The following is a 17,847-nucleotide window of genomic DNA, read 5'->3' on the forward strand; positions in this document are numbered from 1 at the left end:
ACTAACACCAGGCCACTGGCTGCCAGGCAGGGGCAAGTTGCCATGGGTGTCGTGGCAGAGGGAGATCGCAAGAAGGGATTTGGAAGAGGACAACATGGCTGTGGCAATTGATATAGAGAGGGTGTCCGGTCCATGCACAAGGGGCAGTGAGATGTCAGTGAGGAGGGGCCTTGGCTGCTTTCTAACCACAGGCAGTCAGTCCCAGCAGTCAGGGTAGGGGACTGGAAGCTGCTAGCCATGAGCCATCACTGATTTCTATCAATGGGCTGCCGTTGACTGGCTCCTTGCCATGGGCAATAGAGGCTGCTGTTCCAGGATCACACCGTTCCTGAGGTGTAGGGCAGGTACAGGTACAGGCCCATGGCCTATCCCAACACCTGCATGTGGCCCTGCTCCATCCTTTGAGCACAGAGGCAACCAGAAGTGCCAGCAAGCAGATGAATGCAGCCTTAATTTCCTGCTCAGACTCCCGATTCATTTCTGCGGTCCCATTATAAAGGAACTTGGCTGTGGCAGCCTGTTTGGCAGCATTTACCTTAGTAATTCCAGATGCAGTGAGAAGGCTCCTAGGCCTTGTAAAGGCCCCTTTACCAGCGGCTTTCCTTGGTAGCCTCTGCCCCTGGAGGATTAAATTATTTATTGAGACAGGGAAAAAAGGATACTGCATTATAAGTCAACAATTTGCTCTCGCAGCAGCTTAAGATGCAGGATAAAAGTCATATTGTGAGGAGTTGCTGCCTACACGCATGCACCCATGTGCGCACACACAGAGGAAGGTCTTTTAAACGATTGTTTCAGAAGCAGAAATGGAAAATTCCTGCACAGCGCCCAATCTAAGTGAGCCACCATGAACTCGTTCTCAAAAGGAGGGTGTTACCCACCAGATACGATGCCAAGGTGGTGGGATCCTCTCACAAGGATGGAACTTGGGTTGCGGGGGAGAGAGGCAGGAGCTAGGGTTGCATTCCTTCGGTGGGGATGCCAAGCTGTGACTCCAAGGTGCTGATCTTTCATGGTCACTGAAGATCCCAGAGTACTTTGTGTTGTAGGAGCAGCAGTGATCTGTATGCTCTGTATGACTATTCTCTGTATAACCTGTAGATTCAAAAGGTCTGTTACACCTTCCCCCACTTTATTTTTTGTCTCCTCTCCCTCTTTGAATACCTGTGAAGTGGTTTTCCCCCTCCCTCCTGAAATGCTTGTGGGATGAATGAGCAGCTTGAAGATCAGAAGAGCTCCCAGGTAGACAAGATGTCTGGGACTCTGATTAGGCAGGGATCACATGCTTAATGCATGGACACTGCCCGAGGGGAGTGTGACCAACCAGAGGCGGCCAAGTCATCTCTAGTCACAGGCCATGAGGAGCAGGTCCTTAAAAGGGGAAGGGGCCATGTGCTTGGCAGTGCACTCACAAGATTGTACCTCCCATGAGGGCCCTTCACCTGGACTTCCTGGCCAGTGGTTCAGCGTATTGCATTTCATTGTGCCTCGGGAAGACTTACCTTCATTGCACAGTACATCGCTGCGCTGTGGGACACTTAGCTTGAAGGATCCTGACATCTCCAGTGCTGTGCCTGTCCTGGGAGCGTGAGTATGTGAGTGTGTGTGACAACCCCCCGCCCCGCCCTCCTTCTTTTGAGCTTAGCTATCAATATAATAAACGTGCTGCTTTCTGCCAAACTCTGGTGGGTCATTAGTCCTTCCTAAGCTTACTAGCTGGCCCAATTTCGGGTACCATTAAGCACCAGCATTGGGGATTGGGAGGTTGATTCTGATCTCACGCCCATGTAAATTAGGAGTGATGTTACTGACATCAGAGGGGCTGCACCGGTGTAAACCTAGTGGGAGAGGAGAGTTAGGCCCAGGGCATGAAACCTGATGTGCTCCTGGTTGAATTCCAGTTGGATTTGTTACATTGCTCCTCCCTAAATTCCCCTGGCAGTTTCAGTTTGAGGCAGCAGGCCAGCTCTTCAGCTGGTGCAAATTGGTTCAGCTCCACCAACTTCAATGGCATTCTGCCGCTTTGCACCAGCTGGGATTCTGGCCCAGGATCTTCTTCACTTCCTGTTCGAAAGTGCTGCCATGAGCTAGCAATCAGCTGTCACATTCCACCTCAGACTGGGCTGCCCTCCAGCCCTTGGGGATGAAAGGCACTCTGGCCTCATTCAGGAGGGTACTGAAGCATGAGCCTAACTTTAAGCTTACGAGTAATCACACTGAAGTCTTTAAGTGCCCTTCTTTCTGGTCACCTAGAACATCATTTTGCACTTGCAGCACATCGCCCCTTTCAGCTGAGGATGAGCATCTTTCATTTCCCTTCCCCGTAGCAGCGTTAGTTATATTTGTCTGTCATGTTCAGCTCCCCCTGCCCAACCGCCAGACTCCCAGACAGTGAGTGAATTGAGACAAGGGTGAAGCAAGTAACTGTATTTTAATGTACTAAGGAAGATTTTTATACAATATATAAATAGGAATGAGATATAAATCCTTTTACAGCCTCACCTATCTGTCTAGCCTTCTCCTAGACAAAGCTAGATAGATAGCCAACTGTCTGTTCTGTGGTAGCTGTGCATTTATGCCATACTGATCATAGTTGCATCTAGGTGCCTAAGTCACTGGTTCTAATCCAGCCAGGTTTGTTAGTGACTGGTGATAATTATTATCCAACACCTGCATGGTGTCCTGTGTAGAATGAGTTTGGGGAGGGGCTCAGTGCAGTTCTTGCGCACAGATCTCCCCACCCAAAAAGCACCACAATTGTCACCTATTAGCAACTTTGTTGGCAGAAAGATCAAGGTTTAAACAGGCCATTGCTTCAGAACTTCCCTCTTCTCCCTCCAGGTGGGCTGTGCGGATCACTGCTGAGGCACATTGGTGTCAGAAGTGGGAATGCCCACCATGGTGCTGCTCCCCCAGCTGGGCCTGTTCTGGGAATGAAAACAGGATCTCAGCCTGCAGGGCTCCCGGTCGGAGATGTGCTTTGAAAATCCCTGCTGCTTGGCATTCACAGCTTTAATTTAAACTTTAAAGAGTTTAATATCATGTGACCGGGAGCCCAGACACCTGACCTCTGGAACATATGGATATTGATAGATGGAAACAATTACACCGATCACAAGTGGTAAATGAGAGGAAAGTGCTTGGTTTGGCAGCAGGTTCCACTCCCTCCTTAGACCTTCCTGGGTTTCTTTTCCATCCCTGAAGTAACATTTCCAGACCAGGCTGTACCATCCTGGGCTGAGGGGAAAAATGGGGCATATCCCCCATCGGGCCAGCCAAACCCAGCAATGTGTGAAAGCGGGAAGGTGAAGCTGACACGGAAAGGTGCTGCTCCAAGCCAGTTCCAAGCAGCACGTAATAAACGTGACAGAACAGGGGGCAGGACCCGCCCAGCCTGCCCAAAGGAGCCCCAGTGCCCCTCACCCAGCCAGGCATAACTGGCTAGATCACTCACTGGGGATCATCCAACGCTTCAGGCCAATGTTTCCTCCCCCAGAAAAACAGGATCTACCAGCAGCGGTTTGATGATCTGTGAAATTAACTGAGCGTGCATGCTCCACTGCCAAGGGAAGCTGTATCCACCTCCCAGGCCCCCATCATAGCTGGGGCCCCTCCAGGTCAGGGATGCGGCACGTTGGCACAGTGAAGGAAGGATGGCCTCATAGTAAGGGGCTGCTTGGGGACTCCCAAGGCCTGCGTTAGCTTCCTGGCTTTGCCACAGGCTCCAGGTGTGACATTAGGCAATCCCTTCATCTCACTGGACCACATTGTGCAGCTGTGACTCACATGAGCAGTCCCTTTGAACTTGGCCGGCCCTACCAGTGTGAGTAAGTGCATACCAAAGCATGCAGAACATTGCATAGCTCAGCCCTGCGGTTCCCAGCTGTAAAACAGGGACAATGGATCCCTGCCTTGCAGGGTGTGCGTGGGGATAACCGCGCTGATGGTAGGGAAGGGCTCAGAGGGCAGGAGCTGGAGCAGTACAGAGCTAGATAGGGTAGGGGCAACTAGCCCTGCTTGACCCTTGTGACTGGGGGTGATATGCCCTGCCGTCACACATCCGGGATCCCTACAGCTCTCCTCTGCAGACGTTGTCTGAGGTGCTCTCCCCTGCCGTCCTCTGATTCAACCCTCTCCCTGCACGGCCAGTGTTGCTGACCCTTGTTGCTTTTTCATGAGTCTCTTGACATCTGAGATTTGACTTAAAGCCCCTGCTACTGGAGTCATGTTATTTTGTGATCACCTCTGTTTTCATGAACAAAAACAGAACATTCCTGACAGAGAAAAGCTTGAAAGTGTGACCTGTAACAGCTCTAAAACCCAGGAAGCAGAGAAAAAAAACCTGTATGTGTTAATTTTAACAACCTCATGATTTTGGCGGGGGGCCCAACTCATGATTTGGGATTGGCAATACAATTGTTCCCCCACAATCTCTTGACCCCAGTTTCCTTTTAGTCGCTCCCTTTTGGGGGAGCGTGGTGAATTTCCCTTCCTTGGGCAGGCCCTCCCAAGACATCTACCGCCGCAACTGAGCTCCAACAGGCCAGCGCTCACCAAAAGTGCTAATGCTGCTTTCAGCAGAAAAGGGAGGAGAAACCTCTTTCTCGGTGGGGGACTGAGCCCTTCAGATGCTGCAACATTGTGCCACTGCCCGGAGCCTGCAGTGCATGTAGCCAGCCAATGTTACAAGCCAACTGCAGTCCCAATGATAGGTTTCAGAGCTGTAGCTCACGAAAGCTTATGCTCAAATAAATTTGTTTGTCTCTAAGGTGCCACAAGTCCTCCTTTTCCCAACGTTACCGCAGTGAGTTTCCTAAACTCCCCCTCCCGCCACAGTAAATCTATAGGGCTGACCCCTAATGTTATTTTGAGTTAATGCAGCAGCTTTACGGGAAATCACCAGCCACTTTCAGCCTCTGCAAATGCAACGAAACAGCCTGTTAATGCTCCAAGCCAGGGCCTGAAATGACAAATAAAGTGACCTTGATGGGAATGCTGATGAGGCAACTATCGCCATCAGGGTTCGCAGCTCAGTTGTCTCCCGGCCAGGGGGAGTTTTCTAGATGGCAGTAATCATTATGCATGGCGGGGCAGCCTGGTGGTGGAGTGGAATTAGCCGGTTTTGCGAGCTATAAAAGGATTAGCCCAAATCCATTGTTTGTTGTGAGGTTTGTCACTGACACTCCTGGGAGATGAGGCCTTGAGTACACAGGTCCACCGCTGTGGGACTGCTCCTTCGGGAAGGGGTTACTGCTACCCGGGGGCCTTCTCCTGCTCCCCTGACGACCAGGGGCAAAGCTCCCACTGAAGTCACTGTGGAAGAGTTCTGTTCTGAGCAGTGGCAGGAGCTAGAGGGGTTGGCCTGTGGGGAAGAGGCACAGTCATTCAGAAGATAAGGCTGGGGACTGAATCAGGGACCAGCCTCCTGGCCCTGCCCTGTGATCCAGGCCACACATGCCCACTGATTCCGGGTACCTTGATTTTTGGCTGCCCAACTTGAGACACGTTGGGCCTGATTTTTAGAAAGGGCCGAGCACCCGCAGCTCCCGTTGGCTTTGAGTGGAGACACTATGTCTCCACAAGAGGGCTCGAGCCATACGAGGGGGCATGATGCCATTACGGGGAATGCTCTGTCACACGTGTAGCTGTCGCCTGTGGCATTTCCACTGCCACCTCTCAGGGGCATGAGTTGTCTCTGTTGTGAGGTGCTGGCTGGATGCCCTGGGCACCCAGCTGTAATCAGAATAATCCCACAAAAAAACAGATGGGGACAACACTACTCTACAGACTAGCCCTATTCCTGTCTGCCCCTTCCCCAGGGGCCACCCAGTCCATGGGAATTATGGCAGCCCTAGGGCAGGATATCACACCCCCACAAGGGAGAAAACAAGCCAGTTCTCAGCCTCCCAGGACTCTGCTTGCAAAGCACACAGAATACAGCTCAGAAGCAATGGACAGGCCCTTTCTGTGCATTCCCAGAGCCCAGACAACAACCTTGCTGTGAAATAACTGGGAGTCAGAAGAGCATTCTGAGCATTGAAATGCAAATGAGCTCACCAAGGGAAAGGGAAAGGCAGAGGCTATGGGATACAGCTGGGGTTTTAAACAGGGGAGGAAACATTCCAACTCAGCTGGAAGGGTGGAGGGGGTTCTTTTTGCTCAATATAATGCCTGTGCTTAAACTTGCAGTGTAACCCAGGCCCCAGATAACCTGCAATTCTGAGGCCAGGGAATCCATCACAAACTCCAGCCTTGCTGCAAAATCTAGCTCCAGAATGGAAGCCTTTCCTTGTTTTGTAAAACTAAAGCTCCAGCCCTCATCAGTGCAAAATAAACCTCTCAAATGTGAACTGAGTGCAGCAATGCAGCAACATCTGCCAGAGTCTACAGATAGCCTGAAACAATAGTGTTATGAACTGCCCTATTTATCTCACTTCGTTGTTAACTCTGAAATATAAGGATGACATTTGGAATGTCTGCATTGTCAGCTATTTCATTGCAGATCATATTAGCAGAACCATACAGTTAATATACTTAGCGCACAATCCCAAAGTCCCATGAATCCTCAGATGCCATGAAGCCCCAAGCACCTCCTATCCAGCTGCCCCAATGTCCACCTTCCCCCCTAACAACTTTAATAAGGCAACTCTGCACTCTCAGTTCAAATCCCTGCAGCACACTGCACATGGAAAATATAGGACTGCACCAAATAGATTCATTGCAATAGGAAACGAATTAACATCAAGCTACACTAATCAAATGATTCATTTCCATATTGAATTTGATTTTTAAAAATCAGCGTTCAATTTTTCTGGAGCTGTGTCCGACTCTCCAGCGTGGAGTGATGCAGGAGTGGGGCTTGCCTCAGAACTGAGGTGGTGCTTGCTACGGAGTAGCTGGGGATGTCAGTGGAATGATGATCATGGCTAGTTTCCTCCCTCCATTTCCCTCAGTAATAATCCAATTCCGTCCTTGCCATAATAAGACACTTGGCCTTGGATATTGCCTGGTAAAATGAATGCCAATGATTCCCCTCCAATTAGCCTTTATCTCATATTGGCTTACGGTAATAACAGTATTGTACTAATGTCCAGTGCATTAGCCTGCTGTATATAGTTGGTTTCATTCTCATACTTTGATGGATTCTCCATCGCTTGCAGCCTTTACATCACGGCTAGGTGTCTTTCTGTAGCTCAAACAGAAGTTATGGGCTTGATGTAGAAATTACTAGGTGAGGTTCTCTGGCCTGTGTCACGCAGCAGATCAGACTAGAGCAGTGAGACTCAGACTGAGGCTCCGGAGTCACCAGTGGCTCTTGAATGTGTCTCCTGCGGCTCGTTGCAGCACAGAATACTAAAACACTGCGTGATTTAATTATTAACCAGTCTGAGTTATTAACCAATCAGGATGCTTTTTCTATCTTATTAACCGACTGTAGAATACTTGGCCAGCCATTTTGATGCGAGGAGAAAAAAATAGAGAGATAGATATAATAGTAAATGAACCAATGAATTCTCACTCCTGTAGCCTTTTGGATAATGCTGATTGCTAATTTGACTCCTGAACCACTGAGGTCTGAGTTTCACTGGCCTAGATGATCATAATGGTCCCTTCTGGCCTTCATATGTATGAATCTTAGGGTGACCAGACAGCAAGTGTGAAAAATCATGACGGGGTGGTAATAGGAGCCTATATAAGAAAAAGACCCAAAAATCAGGACTGTCCCTATAAAATCAGGACATCTGGTTACCCTAATGAATCTGTGTGTCTAGTGTATGCTGCAATTGAGAATTTAACAGTGACGTCCAGCTAAGAGACAAGCATAGCATTCTCTGCAGAGCCAGACAGGGGCAGGCTTCTATACAGCTCATCTACTGCTCAGCTGCTGCTCACAAGCCATGGCCCTTAGAGCCTCTGGCAACATGCAGGGTACACTCTCCTGCCAGTTCATGCCATTGCCACTTCATTGGAGGCACTCCTGAGTCACACTGGTGAGAGGAGAATCAGGTCCAGCTAGGAGCTGCACTAATTAGGCTGGATCCGATGAAGTGAGCTGTAGCTCACGAAAGCTTATGCTCAAATAAATTTGTTAGTCTCTAAGGTGCCACAAGTCCTCCTTTTCTTTTTGCAGATAAAGTGTTCCCTACCCCCTTTCCCATACAGATGGCCTGAGTACTTGGCCTGTAAGTTCTTTGGGGCACGGACTGTCTCTTTGTTCTGTGTCTGTGTCGTGCCATGCCTTGCACCATGGGGTCTTATGCAGTGATTGGGGCTTAAGACGGTGCTTCCACAATGCAAATAAATAATTATAATAGGAGTAGCAATAGCAAACTTAATTTCCTTCCTTCCAGCTCTCCCAGGCTGTTTACTGTTCTATAAAGTGAAGAATATTGTTAGTCACCTGCCTCCACCCCAAACTTCTTCCACCCACGCCCCTCAAGATGGTTATAGTCACTTTGGTTTTCACACGGTGGCCAACAACCATTTCAGTTGTACATGGGGAAAGACCTCACATTCTCCTGCTCCAAGGGCCCCAGCCACTGGAGCTGGAAGAGAATCACCTACTAGCACTAGCAGTAGGGGACCAATGACACACTCTTGAATGTGTCTGATTTCCATCCAGCAGGGATCAGTGAGGGTCATATTAGCAATTATATTACACTGTCTTCAATATCTAAGCCAGCCCCCAGGACCTCACTCATACTCCTGTGCTCTCTCCAGGCTCCTTGTTGTATGTTTCCCCTGCTTGAATCTAAAGAACAGAAATCTCACAGGGGATGATTTTAGCCAAATGCCTTCTCTGAGTGACTTAAATTTCACATCTCTGTATAGTTCCACCTTCTCCACCTGTGGGCGGATCCTTAGAGACAAGGTAAATTATCTCATCAGCATTTCTCACCACTGCACCTTCTGTCACCTCCGAAAACTTGACATGATTCAGCCTGACCTACCTTTGTATGAGTCCGTACTGACTATCCTGTATTACTTCACAGATTCCTAGGTGTTCCCATGTACTCCGCCTAATCAGCATTCTCTGGGTCTTCCCCACTGCTGACTGGCATCTAGTTGCTTTGATCTCCCTTATGATCCCATCTTAAATTCAGGTGTGGCCTCTCTTCACAACACCAGTCCCCCCCCTGTTACCAGAGAGTATAGGGACCTATCTCTTATGCCACCCAATTTTCTCAGGCATGGTATCATCCAGCCCTGAGGTTTTACCAGTTTACCAGCCTTAATCACTTAGTGCTGTTCCATTCTTTAAAAGGACTGTGTAAAAATGTAAGAGTTCTGCTCCTTCTGTGTATAGTGAGGGGCAGATCCAGGTACATTAGTGGCATAAATATGTTTTTCACTGTGTTTCAGCCTCACAGATCTGGCCTGGAGTCTATTCCAGCTTGTGCCTCAATAACAGCGTTGTTTACTACATTCCAGTTGTGTGGCCAATGGCTTATGCTTGTGCAATGCAACTGAAGACATAGGGTTGCACAGTTTCACTGAGAGCAGAGTCAGGCCTTGCATATCTTACATCATTGGTGATGATGCATTAGATGGAAAGCACATAGCTTGATTCTCAGTCAGAGACCAGATGGGAGTGTGCAGAGCCAACAGGTAGAAGAAACAGTTGTTTACTTGTAAATTATGTAAGTTTAACCTGGAGACATTGAGACACAATGAACACGAAACCCCGCGATCAATACCATTTTTACAGAATCACTTTTCACAACAGAGCTGAGTTTTAAGTGCCTGAATCAAACAAAGACTGTTGTAATCAGTGGACAGACTTTCATGGCTTTGGATCAGGCCCTAGATCACCTTCTCTGGTATAATCTCATTGTCCAGCAATATCCCTTGGTTTTGCTATACAAAATACGTGTCTGTTTCACATCTTTCCTTCCCTCGTCTTCCTCCTCCCTCTTTTGTGCAAACTAGGGTCCTGAATCAGCAAAGCACATTCACCTGCACTTCACTTTAAACATCTCCTAAAGTCCTGAATCCAGCCCAACACACAGAATTCATTTGTTTTTGTTTTTTAACCCTATCTGTCTCTTCTGTCAATAATTTCCACCTCAGGTTGGAAATTAATCAATCAAGTTGATTGTCAACTTCCTTGATTTCTTAATCCTTGCGCACTGAATAGAGTAGAATATGATTGATAGGCAGCTAGTACCTTTCTCACTGAAGGAATTGTGACAGAAAATACTGCAGTTACATTAAGGGGAGCTGTGGCATTTGATCCATTACAATACCTGGTATTTATATAACTACATCTGTATTCTTCCATGCTTTCCTTATTTGCTTGATTGTGATTTCTTAATGTCATTCTGTAAGTTCTCAGTTCTTCTTTGTCCTGGATAGATGCCTTTTTTGTTTTTTTTTACCCAATATTGCCAGCCCAAAACTCATGAGTCAGGCCCCTAACAATCATGAAATTATCTTTAAAATCATGAAAAGAAAAGGAGGACTTGTGGCACCTTAGAGACTAACAAATTTATTTGAGCATAATCTTTCGTGAGCTACTGCTCACTTCATCGGATGCATGCAGTGGAAAATACAGTGGGGAGATTTTATATACACAGAGAACATGAAACAATGGGTGTTACCATACACACTGTAATGAGAGTGATCAGGTAAGGTGAGCTATTACCAGCAGGAGAGTTGGGGTGGGGGGGGACCTTTTGTTGTGATAATCAAGGTGGGCCATTTCCAGCAGTTGACTATCACTACAAAAGGTTCACCCCCATTCCCCCCCCGCACTTTCCTGCTGGTAATAGCTCACCTTACCTGATCACTCTTGTTACAGTGTGTATGGTAACACCCATTGTTTCATGTTCTCTGTGTATATAAATCTCCCCACTGTATTTTCCACTGTATGCATCCAATGAAGTGAACTGTAGCTCACAAAAGCTTATGCTCAATTAAATTTGTTGGTCTCTAAGGTGCCACAAGTCCTCCTTTTCTTTTTGCGGATACAGACTAACACGGCTGCTACTCTGAAACCTTTAAAATCATGAGACTTTAAAAAAAAAGGTTTCAGAGTAACAGCCATGTTAGTCTGTATTCACAAAAAGAAAAGGAGTACTTGTGGCACCTTAGAGACTAACCAATTTATTTGAGCATAAGCTTTCGTGAGCTATAGCTCACTTCATCGGATGCATACTTTCCACAGTATGCATCCGATGAAGTGAGCTGTAGCTCACGAAAGCTTATGCTCAAATAAATTGGTTAGTCTCTAAGATGCCACAAGTACTCCTTTTCTTTTAAAAAAAAAAAGTGTAGTCATTTTTATTTATCCCTTGAATTTAGGATACATTCAGGTCACATTTTCAAGCTTTTCTCTGAAACCGTCAGGGCTAGAAACGTATATTTTTAACAAAAGCTTAAATTCTCATATAATCACTAGACTCCAGAAGCTGGTACTTTAAGACAAACACCAGATATGTTGGCAACACTGTTAGGTTCAGCCACATTACCCATGTTTACACCCCATAGATATAATGCACTAGCTGCATTCCTCTGCTTCAATAATAATAATTAATCATCATTTAATAATACCTTATACGATGTGTAATTGCATTCATAAACAGGAATAAAATTACAGCTTTTAATCTGGAACAATTTCCATTTCCTGTCTATGTCCTTCCCCTTCCCGCCACCACATCAGCAGGATTGTGGTGCTGTGATTGAATGACTGTGGGGACCAATAGAATAACATATGGGCCCAGATCTTAAAGGTATTTAGGTGCCTAACTCAACTCCTATTGAAATCAATGGGAGTTAGGAGCCAAAATACCTTTCAGGGTCTGGGCCATCCCTTTTCTGATTCCCATGCAGTAGGACACTGATGCAATCTTGAACAGCAAATATGTCCATATGTTTAAATCAAATTAATTATGAAACTCTTTTTCTTGACATTTAAAAAAATCCTAACTAACATGTATGCACAATTTGGGTCTAAAGGACCAGACAGTTCTCCTTTAACTGTACTCACTGAGAGTATGTCTACACTACGAAATTAGGTCGATTTTTTGGAAGTTGATTTTTACAAACCGATTTTATACAGTCGATTGTGTATGTCCACACTAAGCGCATTAAGTCAGTGAAGTGTGTCCTCACTACCATGGCCAGCATCGATCTACAGAGCGGTGCACTGTGGTAGCTATCCCACAGTTCCCACAGTCTCCGCTGCCCATTGGAATTCTGGATTAAGCTCCCAATGCCTGATGGGACAAAAACATTGTCGCAGGTGGTTTTGGGTACATGTCATCAGGCCCCCCTCCCTCCGTGAAAGCAATGTCAGACAATCGTTTTGTGCCTTTTTTCCTGGGTTACCCGTGCAGATGCCATACCACGGCAAGCATAGAGCCTGCTCAGCTCACCGTCACCGTACATCTCCTGGGTGCTGCTGGCAGATGCGGTACTGCATTGCTAAACAGCAGCAGCTCCTTGCCTTTGCGGCAGATGGTGCAGTAGGACGGTTAGCGGTTGTACGTCTCTTGGGTGCTCCTGGCAGACCTCGGTGAGGTCCATCAGGGGTGCCTGTACAGACATGGCTATTCTCCTCTTAGAGCACCAAATGGGAGCCAGAGACTCCAGGTCATTCTCTTCTTTAAGTTTCATCTCATGGAGATTCAGTCCCGCCTGGAATACCATGCGAGCTGGAGGCTTCTGCCTCAGGCTGCTCTCCCAGCCGGCAGCACCGCACGGTCACACCTACCCCAGCCTACCCCTTGCTCCCATGGCTCATGAAGCCTGGACAGTACTAAGGAGCAGTTCAACTATAGGCTGAGCAAGTGCAGGATGGTGGTAGAATGTGCCTTTGGACGTTTAAAAGTTCGCTGGTGCTGTTTGCTGACTAGGTCAGACCTAAGCGCAACCAACATTCCCATTGTGACAGGTTTCAGAGTAACAGCCGTGTTAGTCTGTATTCGCAAAAAGAAAAGGAGTATTTGTGGCACCTAACCAATTCTTGACATCTGATAAGGAAGATGATGTCTGTCTGTATCTGTACAAGTTTTTTCATGCAGATTCATGGACACAAATCAGATGTCAAGAATTATAACATTCATAAACCAGTCGGAGAACACTTCAATCTCTCTGGTCACGCAATCACAGACATGAAGGTCGCTATCTTAAAACAAAAAAACTTCAAATCCAGACTCCAGCGAGAAACTGCTGAATTGGAATTCATTTGCAAATTGGATACTATTAATTTAGGCTTAAATAGAGACTGGGAGTGGCTAAGTCATTATGCAAGGTAGCCTGTGTCCTCTTGTTTTTTCCTACCCCCCCCCCCAGATGTTCTGGTTTAACTTGGATTTAAACTTGGAGAGTGGTCAGTTTGGATGAGCTATTACCAGCAGGAGAGTGAGTTTGTGTGTGTATGGGGGTGGGGGGGAGGTGAGAAAACCTGGATTTGTGCAGGAAATAGCCCAACTTGATTGTCATGCACATTGTGTAAAGAGTTGTCACTTTGGATGGGCTATCACCAGCAGGAGAGTGAATTTGTGTGGGGGGGTGGAGGGTGAGAAAACCTGGATTTGTGTTGGAAATGGCCCACCTGATGATCACTTTAGATAAGCTATTACCAGCAGGACAGTGGGGTGGGAGGAGGTATTGTTTCATATTCTCTGTGTATATATAAAGTCTGCTGCAGTTTCCACGGTATGCATCCGATGAAGTGAGCTGTAGCTCATGAAAGCTTATGCTCAAATAAATTGGTTAGTCTCTAAGGTGCCACAAGTACTCCTTTTCTTTTTGCGAACATTCTCATTGTTATTCCTGCTTGCTGTGTGCTCCATAATATCTGTGAGAGTAAGGGGGAGACATTTATGGCAGGGTGGGAGGTTGAGGCAAATGGCCTGCATCCGATTTTGAGCAGCCAGACACCAGGGCGATTAGAAGAACACAGCAAGGCACGCTGCACATCAGAGAGGCTTTGAAAACCAGTTTCATGACTGGACAGGCTTCGGTGTGACAGTTGTGTGTGTTTCTCCTGGCTGCAAACCCGCCCCCTTTGTTGATTTTAATTCCCTGTAAGCCAACCACCCTCCCCCCTTCAAAATAAAGTAACTATTGTTTTGAAACCATGCTTTATTTCTTTATTAATTAAAAAAAATGAGATAATGGACAAGGTAGCCCAGGTGGGGTGGGGGAGGAGGGAAGGACAAGGCCACATTGCTTATTATAGTGTAGCCACACTAAAAATCAAACTGTTTGAATGACAGCCTTCTGTTGCTTGGGCCATCCTCTGGAGTGGAGAGGCTGGGTGCCCAGAGCCTCCCCCTGGCGTTCTTGGTCGTCTCGGTGAGGAGACTATGGAACATGGGGAAGAGGGTAGGTGGTTATACAGTGGATGCAGTGGGGGGGTCTGTGCTCTTGTTGGCTATCCTGCAGCTCCAACAAACGCTTCATCATGTCCGTTTGCTCCCCCATTAACCTCAGCATCATGTCCTGCCGCTGCTCTTCGAGCTCACTTAATTCTTTCCTGGCCTCTGCCACTGAATGCCTCCATGCATTAAGCTATGCCCTATCAGTGCGGGAGGACTGCATGAGCCTGGAAAACATGTCATCGCAAATGCGGTTTTTTCATCTTATAATCTGTGATAACCTCAGGGACGGAGATAATGGGGGAGCATAGAAACATTCTACGCTCTACGATTCTGGGGGGACTGCATGGCCAACTGTGCTGCTGAGTGCTGCTGAGTTCGCCACGCTGACCAAACAGGAAATGAAATTCAAAAGTACACAGGGCTTTTCCTGTGAACCTAGCTAGTGCATCAGAGTCCAAAGTTCTGTCCAGAGCAGGCAAAATGGAGCACTCTGGGATAGCTCCTGGAGGCCAATACTTTCAATTTGCATCCACACTACCCCAAATTCAACCCAGCAAGGTTGATTTTAGCGCTACTCCCCTCGTTGGGGAGGAGTACAGAAGTCAATTTTAAGAGCCCTTTAGGTCAACGGAATAGGGTTGGTTGTGTGGACGCAGTCATTTTTAAATCGACCTAACGCAGCTAAATTCAATCTACCCAGTAGTGTAGACCAGGCCTGAGACTTGGTTTCTGGTGGGCTCCTAAATCATCCCCAGATTTTAACTTCCCAGCTTCCAGAGGGAGACTCACTATTCCCCTCTTTTTGTGAATTTACAAACATTTGCTTTATGATGCTTTTCAAGCCAGATGGACTGGGCTTAGAATTCAGACTTTAGTGATGGAAATTTGCCATCTCCTGAAATTTTCCACTGGGGACAAACACATCTGAGTCTCACGGCTGCACAGCACTGGTTCCCAGTCACGTGCAGAGCCGTATGGCTCCCAGCCCGGCCTGTGGGCAGCTTTGCAGTCTCAGAGCCTTCCTTCTTCATCTGTAAAATGAGGTTCATAAAACTTCCCTTTCCCGGCTTGAAGGCACCCCTGTCGCACTGCGGTGGTGGCGACTCGCCCTGCGCGGCGGCTCACCCTGCGCGGTGGCAGCCTTGCAGCCCAGCATAGCTGCCACCCTGGCCGCAGGCAGCTGTGTGGACCCACAGTGGTACACAGCTATTAATCCTGTTTGATGGCTCAGCTGAAACTACAAATCCCCGCATGCTGCGCTCAGCCCGACCCTATGACCTGGAGCAGGGTGCTGCGTTGCATGCCGGGGTCTGTAGTCATGCCCTACGCTCTCGATGGGCTCAATTTCCTGCAAATGAGGTAGTGTCCTCTGGTTCCTGATAGGATGATGCCGGAAGAGGGCGGGGAAGTTCGGAAAGGGGCGCGGATAGGGCGGGTGTGCTGTTGATTGGCGGGGGCGTTGGCCTATGGGCTTGAGGCAGTGGGCGGGCGCGGCGAAGCGGCGGTGAGGAGCAGCGCCGGGGCTGGCGGAGCTTGGAGCTAACAGCCGCTTCCCCCGGCTCGTGTCAGCGCGGTGGGCCCGGCTGGACGGTGAGTCTCGGCGGGAACGCCCTGGCCCATGTCGGCTCGGGGTGGGGACCCTCCAGCACGGCTGGGTCCCAGACTCCAGCCCCCCCGGGCTTGCCCCCAGCCTCTCCCTGTACCCCTCGGCGCCTTCCCCTCCCCCGACTTCCCGGGGCCTGCCCCCCACCTCCCTCTACCCCTCCTCCGCCCGTACCCTCGGGGCCTGCCCCCCGCCTTCCTGTACCCCTCCTGCCGGCCCGGAACTGCCCCCCACCTCCCCCTCCCCGGACTCGCGCCCCCCACCTCGTTTTGCCCCTCCCCGTTGGGCTTGGCCCTCCGCTACCTCCTCGGACCTCTGCTCTGTCTAGGTCCTGTCCCCCCAGCCTGATCTCGGGCCTGGCATTGCCTCACTGACCACCCCCTTTCCAGCCAGCCCTGGGACCTGGCACCCAGCGGCCCCACAACGGCATCCGGCCATGCCCCCATCAGCTCCCCCTCCCGCTGCCCTGAGGCCTGGTCCCCGGGACCCTCCCATCCTGTCTAGATCAGTCTCAGGCCTGGCACCCCAATCCCCAGCTTGCCCAGACCCTCTCTGCCCTAGGGCCTGGCACCACTGGGCCTGGCTCCCTGCTCCAGAGTAAAGACCCCCCCTCCCAAGCCCTGGGAGCACCCCTCTTGTTATACTTCCCTCCATTCCCCCATCCCCTGGGGTTGGCACTCCCCATCCCTCTGTCCTTGGGGGCTGCATGCCAAATATCGTTTTCCCCCTGTGTCTTGCTACCCCAGGGCCTGGCTGCCCCTGGTCTCCACCTATCTCTGTGGGGCCTGGCATTGCCCCAACTGAGCTGTCCCTGGCATCCTCAGCCCTGCTGCGCTAGCCTGGGCCTGGCACCCTCAGCTGGTGTCTGCAGTGGCTGACTCCCCTTGGGGCTTGTCTTTTGGTGTCCTCATTTTTGTCCCAGGTATGGCTGTGCCCCCGTCACATCTACCTGAAGGGGAGGTGTGAAAATTCTGCCACTTCATTTCAGCTTCCTGAGTGCCTGGCCTCCGGTCTCCTGGCTCAGATTGATGTGTGTAGAGGGGACCCTCTGTTTTGGAGTGGGGGATTAGGCACCTTTAATTGTGGGAGGGAAGAGAACAATGAGGTGAGGATAGCACAGCTGCTGGGAGATGGGCATGAATTTAAATTAGCCACTTGATTGATCTGGGCAGTTAAATCTTAACAGATCTGATTTCCCTCAGCATTTAAAAACAACCACAGCAGGTTTTCTAAAGGTGGGTGTAGGCTGGAGAAGGAGGTAGTATGGAGGGGGTGGGGGAGAGATGGGAAAAGCTTAAGAAGTTAGCCATCTGCTTGTCTATTTCTACCTATGCAAATTGCCGTTTTATTTTTCTGGTGAAGCTTAGCCCCAGTGGTCCAGGAATGGTTTCTTTCCACGCTAGGGAGCGGCCACACTTGCTCCCCACATGCCTGACTGTTTTGTTTGTATCACAGGATTTATGCCTTTTCAGAATAGGTAAACCTCTGACTCAGAGGCTTTGAGCAGTATTAGCTTCTTGTGTGAGCATTTTTACCAATAATTGCACCTTGTCCCAAAGGGCTGTAGCAGTCTGAAGGGAAAACAACCTTTATGCTAGAACCTGGCATTCTAAATTAGCTGCCTTTCCAAAAAAAAAAAAAAAAAAAAAGTGAGGGTTCTTTGTTGGCAGCTTTGAGAATTTAACCATAATTTGTGTCTGGATATTGAAAAGGTGCTAAAGGCAAGCAAAGAAATGAGGACCCTCTTTTCTTTTCTTTCAGGCTCCCAGCATATCTTGGTACAGAAGACCAGACATAAGGTGGAAAGGATGAAAGGTTCATTCTGAGGTTGACTCATTCTTCCTTAGCCTTCCTGCCCCCCTTTGAAGGGGGAGACAAAAACCTGTGCTCCTAAGAGCCTCTCTAAAAGTGAGG

This window comes from Lepidochelys kempii, chromosome 10, assembly GCF_965140265.1.
Source record: "Lepidochelys kempii isolate rLepKem1 chromosome 10, rLepKem1.hap2, whole genome shotgun sequence".
Classification (NCBI taxonomy): Eukaryota; Metazoa; Chordata; order Testudines; family Cheloniidae; genus Lepidochelys; species Lepidochelys kempii.